This window comes from Cricetulus griseus, chromosome 4 (genome assembly GCF_003668045.3).
Source record: "Cricetulus griseus strain 17A/GY chromosome 4, alternate assembly CriGri-PICRH-1.0, whole genome shotgun sequence".
Lineage (NCBI taxonomy): Eukaryota > Metazoa > Chordata > Mammalia > Rodentia > Cricetidae > Cricetulus > Cricetulus griseus.
The window spans coordinates 108,713,684-108,722,581 of record NC_048597.1 but is presented as its reverse complement, the minus strand read 5'-3'; positions in this window follow the sequence as shown (position 1 = coordinate 108,722,581).

The window sequence follows — 8,898 nt, the reverse complement described above, 5'->3', positions numbered from 1 at the left end:
ACTAACTAGCTGAGGACCTTGGTGTCTGGCAGAGTGTCTGTGTTCTGTAACTCTATTGAGATGGTGAAGTGACCCTGCCTAATGGTCAGAGCAGGCAGTTTCTGAGAGGATGGAGAGCGATGCCTCTGGAGACAAGGGAACAACAGTTCTTCAGTGGGTAAAAAAGCAAGTCTAGAGTCCTGGAGAGAAGCTTTAAGTCATAAAAGCCATGGAATTAAACAAATAAGAAGTTGCTTTGAAATACGCTCTGCAAACGCGTAATTTGTCTTTGAGTGTTTCAAAATTGCTCACTGTGAGAGATTATAAAGTACTCTGGCGTTTTATCAAAGTTAGGGCGTCTCCCAGACGTCTGAAAGCCACATGGTATTGAGGCAGTCGGCACAACAGCTGTGTGTTGGCACTGTGGGTGTTTGGAGGCCTCTCACAAAGGAACCCATGTCAGGGGCATGGGGCCCTTTGAGCTGGAGTCTGTGGTTGAGATGTGGGAACAAGGACCACAGGTCAGCAATAGGAAGTGAACCCCTCTTGTCTAGTGAACTCTGGAGAAAGGAGGCTCCCTGGGATCCCATCTATTCCTCTACCACCTCTCTCAGAATCTGCTCTGTGTAGTACCAGCATTCTACACCTTTCTGGGCAGGGGTTCAGCTCTGTCTCTTAGAACTGTGACCCAACCAGCTGTAGGCAAGGTTCTCTGGAGTAGCAGGACATATATAACATATATTAAACTGGCAAGAAGAGATATCACACTTGATCCTAGCCAAAAGGCTGAAAAATGATAATGGCATATTATAAATGGGATTCACTAGATGACTTATATGATAATGGCTGGGTGGTCCAACAGTGGCTGCCTGTACACTGGAGAAGCTGAGAACCCAGTAGCTGAAAGCTTGGGGGATTCCTGGAGAGTCACTGGTCTTCAGTCCACTCTAAGAGGCCCAAGCAGCTGGAGTCTGATGTCAACTGAAGTCATCATCGTCGTCATCATCATTGGCAGTAGGAATAGGCATACCCTCTCAGAAAAAGGCAAGAAGGCATGGCTGCCTTTTCCTTGGACCTCTTTACTTCTGGCCTGCCTGTTGGAAGATGCTGCCTCCTCTGGAGGAGAATCGTCACATTGAGTATCTCTTAGTTGATTCCAAATCCCCTCAAGTTGCTGAGATTAACTATCACCTAACTGAAGGAGTTACCCCTAGGGTCTGCTGGAAACTATGGCCCTTTGCCACACAGGGAAGCAGAGCTGAGCCTTGCTTCACAGGATACAGATAGTGGAAACAAAGCACAGAGGACCACACAGGACCAAGATGCTGCTGCCCTCCTGGGATGAGGGCAAGGAGCAGGGATGCTGGTAAGACAGAAGGATCAGCTGTGGCTCAGTCTCACAGACCTTTAGTCAGGGTGGGAATAGTTCTTAGGATGTGCACTGGGCCATCCTCTGGGAATGTGGCTTTGAGACATTGCTGATGCTACTTACTGATGAAAGTGTGCACTTGCATCCCACTGCGCCAGCTGCTGAGACTGAGCAAACAGTGCCCTCTGGATGGATGGAGCGTCTGCCTTCTTTCTGGGCCCGGAGCTTCTGCAATTGTGGCTGGGTTTCCAGCAGAGGGGGACTACGTGCTTGGCCTAAAATAGAATCCCTGAATTCTGTGGCTTCCACTCATTGCTGGAAGAAGTGTGGTCAGTGTGACCCCCCCCCCTTGAGGGGAGCTTGGGAGCTCACTCGGATCTTCAGAACTCACCTGGGTCATTTTGTCTCACTAACAGTGTCAGGGAAACTTGCTTAGTCATAAGTGACAGGCAGAAATAAAATGTCGCTCAGTCCTGGTGTCTTCACCCAGAGTGAAGGAGGACATGGAGTCCCAAACCTGCAGCTGTGGAGCAGGTGCAGAGCAGACAGAAGCTTGAGGTGCAGTGGGATGCCTGGTCCTCCTGCATTTGGATTCCTTTTTTGCTCTTTCCATCTGAGTTCCACCTGAGTCAACTGGTCCATCCTGATTCCAGGAGCCCAGCCCAGGGCTCTCATCCCAAAACCTTGGAGCACAGTGAGCATGTGCAGGTGAAGAGTGAATGGTGCTGTCTTATGGTCCTGCTGCCATGATAAAGATGCTCTACCATGCTCCTCTCCCCCTGTGATGGATGGAGACCATTTGAAACCCTTCTTCCCTTTAAGTTATTCTGCCAGGAATTTTGTCACAACATCCAGCCACAGTGCCCCACATCTGCACTAAAAGAAGATCCTTGGTGGGACATACCCCACATAGACACAATGGGTTATCTGTTGTATTGATTGGCAAATTGCTTTTTGGTGGTGATTGGCAGGTTGTTGTGCTGACTGGCAGGGTATCTGTTGTATTGATTGGCGGGTTATTAGTTGTGTTGATTATTGTAACCCTAGAGCTGACTTGTTTTTCTGGAGTTGACACTATCCATGTCTTAGTCTAAGCTGCCAGCAGCCAGGCTCTCATCCTTGCTGAGCTTGGAGACCAGGCTAGCCTCTCCAGCCCCCATAAACAACTCTCGCTGTTGTAAGGGATCAGTGGCTTGGCTGTGGGTGCATACTCAACCTCCCGGGTCCCAGATTGGCTGAGAAAAGGTGATCAAATGGGACTTAGGAGCTTCTCACTCTGCTGGATTTGTCATTTTGAGAAGCTAAGGACATGTGTTATCAGGGGTTTGGCCTATGAGGTCCAACTTCCATGGCCAAGTGCTTGAGAACTGTAAACTCTGACCTTGAACTTTCTCAAGTGGAAAGGTGGTACCTGCTGTCAGAGTTGACATTTTGTATCCAGGCCTGATGATGAGGTGAGGCTGAGACCCTGAGGGGCAGTGAGAGCTGTGAGCTGCTCAGCCTGGAGGGGGAAGGGGACACTCACGTCCTGGCCTGCAGAGCCCTGGGCTGCTGACCTCCATGCTGTGCCTCCAGGGAACCCAGCCTGGAATGCAGGAGCCAAACTGTCCTAGGTTCTGATTGGATAGGAAATGAAATTCCAAAGTCAGGGCATAGGAGAGGAAAGCAGGAGACACCAGGCCTGAGGTGACAAGGCTCTTTCATCGTCCCCAAGATGGAGCCCATCAGGTTAAGTGCAGCCTGAATGAGGGGCTTCTGCCCACAAGAAGTGGGACCTCGGCAGTCTGAGCCTTCCTGGGTCTCAGTGGACCTTGGGTCCTTCCAGACCTCTACTAACTCTTGTCTGCAGAGGACCCCTGCCTGATCCTGGGACTAGCGTTGTTAGGCTTCCTTCCTGACAGATTCAGGCAGTCTGGAGACTCTAGTTTTCATAGGATTGGCTCTCAGCTTCCTCAATCTGATGACATGTAGGACATAGCGGGACAGGAGGATCAGGCCTTTGACAAGCATGGAGAGACTTCAGATGGGTATTTCCATCTGGGGTTGAACAAAGGGAGGGCAGCAGGACCTGGGGGAGCAGCCTTAATCCCTCCCTGTAGCAGGCATAGCTCCCAGGGCCTGATTGGAACTCTCCCTCTGCACCTTTCCATCCTGCATACCCTGGTCTCTTTGTGAGTGCCCGTGAAGGGTGGCAGCCAGCACACCCCAAAGGAGTTCAGACCCAGGTGTCATTTGATAGTAATCGTGATCTCAAGACAGTCCCAAGTCCAGACTACACAGGTTGGAGCTGATACCTCACCACTGGGCTGTGTTGGAAAGATGCGTCAGATGTCTCTGTTCACTAGTCTATAAAATACACAGTCTCCACCACTCTATCCATTCACCACTCTATTCATGGACTTGTGGTCAAGGCATGTTCTTCAAGGAGAACTCAGAGAGGGAAAGGCACCAACAATATCTGAGCTCCAGGTCTTCACTGAGGATGACGGGTCACACTGTGGTGGTCTATGAGGGGCAGTGGGACAGAGAAGTAAAAGGCCTCATGTGGTTTCTAAGCTGCAGTGATTGTCCCCATATGACGGACAGCTCCCGTTTCTCCTCACCCCCTTGCTAAGTCTCGTGAATTAAAACAGCTTGAAGGGAGAAGAATGGAGAGGAGATTTGAGCTAAACAGAAAAATGGTATTCGCATACAAGCTTCCTGCTCTGGGTGGTGTTATGCCATAGTTTGGGGTGCTCTGGTTGTTGATATCTGTTTCCATACATGGCACAGAACCATGGTGTTCCCCTGTGTTGTGGGGGAACTTGACATATCTTTAAAGCAATTGTGACCAGCAGTTTTAGCCTCTGTGCCAAGGATGGGACAAAGTCCATGTTCAGTGTGTAGAACTCTACCCCCACTGTGTAACACACAGCTGTTGAGAGCACCCAATAACTATCCATCTATTGATAGGACAGGATCTCCTCTAATGGTCTTGCCTGGACTGAATCTGCCTTTGTTCCTTCCTATGGTCTCACATCAACCTGCAATGTGCACATGCCGTTGAAGCCGAGTAGCAAGCAAAAGACAGCTCCTGGCCCTGTATACTGGGCTGCAGGGGCATGCCCCAAGTGTCCATCAGGGATTGGACACTGTTCAATAGGTCAGAACCAGTGCCTTGGGTGAGAACTGATGAGCTGTGATGCTGAGAGACAGAGGCTCAGAGCTACAATATCTCAGCCTCTGGTAACAGGGAAGGACTTGCTTTGAATCTAGGGCACAAAACAGTCCCTCTGTCCCTCCCAGCCTTGTCACAAAGTTGCCTCTGTGGATGATGTTCCCATTTCCCAATTCCAAAAGTACTTAGGGTTGAGGTGAAATTGAAAATAAGTAGGGAACACAGGGGGAAAAATGCTGACTCCGTGGACCTGGCTTCAGATCCATCCATCATCTTAACTGTCCCCACAGCAGGGCTGTAGACAGAGTGTGCCTGCCCCAGGAGCTCTCTGCAGAACCTGGAGCCTCAGAGGGACAGGGCTGCACACATGGATGGGAGGAAACACAGCCTTGGCCACGGGTCCCAGAGTGTCCCTAAGCCACCTCCCCACTACCGCTTCTCTATCTTCTGTTAAGTCCCTCCCCAGTGTGGGTTGAATTCACCGACTTTTTAGGCATCACTCCACCTGACTCTGCCACACCCTGGTCTTGAGACTCACTCTTTCTCTCCTCCAGTGATCCCTCTCCACTTGGTGGATTATAAAGTGCTGTGGGTGTCAATAGCAGGCACTGTTTTCTCTGCTCCTGTATACAGCGATGGATGTGTTTCCTCATGGCCTTCCTGAGACTCCCTTCCTACTCCATAGGCAGGGCTCAGTGTGTCTACACCAATCAGCCTGTGCTCACTGCTCTTACTGTCCTCCAGGCATGAACACCTGTGGTGTTGTTATTAACTCCCTTCTGTTTGTAACACATTTATTTTCATGAATTACTGTGTTGCAAACAACTGCTCTTTGCTAAGCAGACACTATCTCCTTGGGGCATCACTGCTGAATGTCTCTTGTCACCCCACACATTTTCCCCACTGTCCTCCAAGAGTTCCTTGCCTAGGTAGGGTCCCCCCTCCCAGCTACCACAGACACTCTCACCGTCTATGCACTGGTCCCTGTAGTCTGAATTGGTGTCTCCCTGTAGTATAAAGACAAGAATATGTAGCTGCCCTCCTACCTTCAAAGCACAGATGTCCCCATGTCCCAATCCCTTATTGTACCTGACAGCAAGGAGTGACAGGACACTGCACTACTGTCATGGTTTGTTTGTCTGTGGGTGCCAGCAACATTATTCATCTTGTTATAACATCATGGTGGGAGATGATGTTATAACAACATGGGGAGGAAGCCAGTTTTCCTCAGGACAGCCAGGGAGAAGGGAGGGAGAGGCAAGGAGAGAGGGGGTGATAGAGAAAGAGAGATCTTCCATTACTACTCTCCCTACTTCCTAAAGGCTCCATCTCTCTGTAGCATCACAGGTTGAGGACCAAGCCTGTATCCTTAGCCTAGGCTTTTGGAGACTTGTAAGAGTCATACCACTACCTCAGCCACACTATAAATTGAGGCATGCTGCTCTGAGAATTTGCATCTGGACAGAGAGGAGAGGCTGCAGGGCCCCCACACAGACACAGGGGTTGTGTCTTGTCCCAGGAAACAACCTGCTCCTTCTTTGTGTCACAGTGTGGATAGATACCCCACTTCTAGACTTACTCTGTGACCCAGGGGCATCTCATCACTCTTCTGAGTGTCAGTTCCCCCTTCTGCAGGATGAAGAAATTGACTTGGTCTCATCTCTCCTGGTGTCAGTGTCCCCAGTATCCATCACTGTCCATGCTCCCAGCACAAGCTCCCTCGGTATTTCTCTTTAAATTCCTCTCCCATCCCAGCTGAAGTGTTCAAAGGAGGAAATGCTGTTTCATTAGTGTGGCAGAAAATCGTTCTTGCCTGGAAGCTGAGGAAACCACAGCAGGAAATGGAGCAGGTGACTTTAGCTGAAGGGCTTGGGAGATGCGGAGCTGGAGTCCACTCAGAGCCAGATTCAGCACCAAGGGTTTCAGCAAGTGAGCCATGGAGGTGGGGCAGCGGTATGTACATTGTGAGCCTTTGGTGGCAATGGTGGTGGCTATACTGTCTGTATGTTTGAGCTCCTTCTACCACCAGGAAATCCAGGCTAGTGCTATGGACTTGCCTGCTTCACAGATGAGAAATCAGAGCCAAGGACACGCCCCCTCACCCACAAAGGGACATGTGTCCATCTGCCTTATTGTAACTCAGTGTTAAAACCATGATTAGAACCCAAGGCAATGTGGCTCTGAGAGTCTGAATTTTTTTACACCAATTTCCCATAAACATGTAAAAATATCCCTGCCTGGGATGGTTGAATCCCTCAGTTATTTGGGTCTTTTTTCTGTTTCCTTTCTCTCTGTAACCACGGAAACTTCCTCTCTCTCTGTGGTCAAAGACTCACTCTCGCCCGATGAGGTCCATCAAAGGGTGTTGGTCCTAGCTTGGGCTCATATCTTTGCATGTTAGGGTGAGGTGGGAACTGTGACCTGTGAGGATGCAGCGCCAACTGAGGGGACAATGTCACTGTTTACTTAGTCACTGCAGCAAAGATGCAACTGTAGGCTGGCCATTTGGGTGAGCCCAGGTCTTCATAGACAGGGCTCTGTTTAGTCCTGAGTGTTCCTACCACCTAGAACAGGGCCTGGGTCAGAGTTAGGATTGAACTAATATCAGCAGTCAAATTCCTGCACTCCCATGGCTTTCTGTAGCTCTGGTTGCCTGGGCTCAGCAGGCTGTACTGTGCCAGCCAGGCTTCTTATTACAGCTGTGGAGGATGCCATGGTGGTAGGAGCCTCTGTGGGCCTCTGGGATTGTTAGTTCTCTTGCATGGATCATGGGTTGCAGGCCCCTGTGGTGACACAGAGCAGATCTTGGTCTGTCTTACTGACCACCTGCCACTCCATCAGGTGGCAGCGAGCTACAGAGTCATGTGGCACTATCATATGTGCACCCTGAAGCCCTGCACAACAGTTTCTTGGCTCATTTTCCTGGGAATTAGCATATTAAAAGGTGAACTTTTCACCTTTCTTCGAGGTTGGGGGAGAGGGAGGGCGGAGGAGCAGAGAGCAAGGTGAATCTAAACCTGGAGGCCAGGCTCAGAGTGACCCTCACCACTGTCTGGATGCTCAGGACAAGCAGCCCCCATCTTCAGATCAGACCAGCGTGTGGGTCGCTAACCCTCTGGAGGTTGAATGATCCTTGCACAGGGGTCGAATTGTCAGACACCCTGCATATCAGACATTTACACCCCTGTTCGTAACAGCAGCAACATTACAGTTATGAAGTAGTCACAAACATAATTTTATTGGGGGGGCAACACCATAACATGAAGAGGAACTGTATTAAAGGATCGAAGCATTAGGAAGGCTGAGAACCACTGGGTCAGATCCAATGTTCCACTGCTATTCACATAAGAGATCTCAAACTCAAGCAGCCCACAACAGTGGACTGGAATTCACTCAGTTAATGGAGAACCACCAAGTGATACTACTTTATGTCACAGATATGTCCCCATAATAATCCTTGCCAATAAAAAGATCCCCGCCTAACTTCTAAGGACCTCTGTGATTGTTTTCTATGCTGCTGAGAACAATGCCGGTGGACAAACAAAAATCCTTCTAGAACCTTCTAGCTTAATCCAGTACCTAGCCAGGTATAAGTAAATAGTTAAACCCAACAGAGGCCACAGAATGTGAGAAATTCAGAAGGAGGGGTGTTGTTTTTGGTCACAGAATCTTTGCATGGTCGTGAGTAGGGCCAGAGAAATGGAGGGTATGGTGGAGACCAACTCTCTAGAAGGCCCTGTCCATGATGAAGTCTTTCATCCCAGCTAAAGATGCAGGTACCAGTATGGCATGTGACTCTGAGTGTGTCCTCTCTGCTCTGGCTCCTCATCACCCCTGCTGTTCCCATTTTAACTCCTATAGCTTTAATGCATTCTGACTGCACGGGCTCCCAGGCTGAAATGAACTCTTCAGGCTGGCAGGGTGGAAGTCCGCTTTGATTCCTCCCTGTCCCCAGGAGCCATCTCATTCCCATCTCCTCTTTAATGAGGGAGTGACCCATCATGGATATTTCCATGTCAACAATAACATAGCCCTAGGCCAGGTGGGGCCGTGTTCATATTTGCTTCCCTGGGGTCACCTGAACACATTCACTGTGATCAGGTGGCCTGTCATGCATATCGTGCTGTGTTTTGCCCATCTGGCTTCTGTTTCCTCTGCATCCAGCAATGAAACCCTGATATTGCTTTGGGCAGCTCCATCGTCCCCATGTAATCATTCCTCTGCTGCCTAGCCTTGTCCACAGGGCTTCATAGCCAACGATCCCCTCCCCCTTCAAAGGAAAGTGGAGCAGAGAGAGGCTTGAGGCATGTATTTCCTGAAACTGAGCAGGTCAACAGCCAGCCCAGGTAAACAAATGTGTTGGGCTGGCTGGGAACAGATGGAGTAAGTTAAC